Source organism: Urocitellus parryii, chromosome 5, assembly GCF_045843805.1.
Source record: "Urocitellus parryii isolate mUroPar1 chromosome 5, mUroPar1.hap1, whole genome shotgun sequence".
NCBI lineage: Eukaryota > Metazoa > Chordata > Mammalia > Rodentia > Sciuridae > Urocitellus > Urocitellus parryii.
This window is the reverse complement of record NC_135535.1, coordinates 172952299-172954270: the sequence shown is the minus strand read 5'-3', so window position 1 is coordinate 172954270 and position 1972 is coordinate 172952299. Positions and strand designations below refer to the sequence as shown.

The 1972-nt window shown below is 39.2% G+C and overlaps 1 non-coding gene across 1 annotated transcript; it reads right to left on the bottom strand.

The window, feature by feature from the left end:
* Positions 1 to 1008: 1008 nt before the first annotated feature.
* LOC113188644 (U6 spliceosomal RNA) lies at positions 1009 to 1115 on the bottom strand. The gene has a single exon (XR_003301564.1). It is a non-coding gene; the product is annotated as a U6 spliceosomal RNA (small nuclear RNA).
* Positions 1116 to 1972: the final 857 nt, after the last annotated feature.

Sequence of the window (1972 nt, the reverse complement as noted above, 5' to 3'; positions counted from 1 at the left end):
GGGCTGGGGTTGTGGCTCAGTGGTAGAGCGCTTGCCTAGCACACGTGAGGCACTGGGTTCGATTCTCAGCACCACATGAAAATAAATAAAATTGTGTCCACCTATAACTAAAAAAATAAATATTTAAAAAAAAAAGTACATCTAAAGGGCTGATATTGTGGCTCAGTGGCAGAGTGCTTGTCTCACATGTGTGAGGCACTGGGTTCGATCCTCAGCACCACATAAAAATAAATAAATAAATAAAAGTATTGTGTTCATCTAAAACTAAAAAAAAAAAAAAAAAGTGCACCTAAAGCCTGCACACCTGTAATCCCAGCGGCTCAGAAGGCTGACAGGATGATCGCAAGTTCAAAGCCAGCCTCAGCAATTTGGAGAGATGCTAAGCAACTCAGTGAGACCCTATCTCTAAAAATAAAACACTAAATAGGGCTGAGGATATGGCTCACTGGTCGAGTGTCACTAAGTTCAATCCCCGATAGCCCTCCCCCCAAAAAAAAGTACACCAAAAGCCAATTAATAGTTCTGAACTCTAGCCCACTTTTTTTTTTTTTTTAACCACCAATATGGTTTTATTTTTGCCATTGTCAACATGTACAGCATTGGAGTTGTGTCATTTTATTTTATTTCTTAAATATTATTGGAGTATGCATTAAAAAGTTACTAGTACATTTAAAGCCAGCAGCAGTGACACACACCTAATCCCAACTATCTGGGAGGCTGAGGCAAGAAGATCACAAGTTCAAGGTTAGCCTGAACAATATCACCAGACCCAGTCTCAAATAAATATATATAAATAAAAAGGGTTGGGGATGTGATTTAGTGGAATGCACCAGGGTTCAATCCCCAGTATCACCAAAAAAACATTTAAGAAATATGACACATTAAGAAGGCCTCTATAAACATAATCCTTTCTCAATATTTTTTCCTATTTTGCTTCATACGTAAATAACTTAACCTATAAAATCATACATAAAATTATCAACTCTTATGGCCTAGAATTGCATACACAAAAATATGGAATGCTTCACGAATTTGCATGTCATTCTTGCGCAGGGGCCATGCTAATCTTCTCTGTATCGTTCCAATTTTAGTACATGTGCTGCCGAAGCGAGCACTCTAGCCCACTTTTAAACATGAAGAAAAACAGTTCCTTCTTTTTTGTGGGCTCATCTTGACTGTCTCTTGGTCAGTGCTGTGTCTCCCTTCTGCTGCAGTAAGAAATCCCTATCAAGAGTCTTATTCCTGCTCCAGTTGTACTTCTGAGTCTTCTGCTGGAGAGCACAAGAATCCACTGAGCTGGCTGGTAATTCTTCCTTTGGGGAAACAATGATTTGGAAATTATCCCTAGAGCTCTCCTTACTTGACACAAATAATAAACTTTTAACTTTTATTTCCTAGTTGCTCTTCTGAGCTTTCCACTCACCAAGGAGCAGACCCATTGCTTTGGATTACAGTGACACAGAAATTGAACCCAGATACCCAAGGTGGGGGTCCCACATCTCCATGCCTTCCTCCCACCACTCCATGCCTTCCTCCCCACTCCATAGCCCTGCTTTTTAAAGCGTCCCTGTGTCTTTCTGTCCCATAGATTGCCCATCTAGAGTTTGTTGAGGGCAGGAAGCTGGTTTTATTTATGATCAAACACTCAGCATCCTAATGAAACTATCTTAAAATAACTTTCTATTTTTATTCTAACCAATTGCTAAAATAAATTCTGATTCCTCACAGCAAGGAAGAAACTGTTTAAAGCTCCAAGGAGGCAGTAATTAGAGGCAGGAGGACTCTAGGAGGAACATAGTAAAGCCAAGAAATTAATCTAACAGGAGACCTCATGGCTTTGAGATTTTTGAGGAGCAATTTAGGTGTTTTTTGGCACTTAGTGGTGAATTAGATCTAAGTATTTAGAAAACCAAGCAAATTATTAACTTGTAGGTAACAAAGTTGCACCAGAAAATAAATATGACTCCTGTGA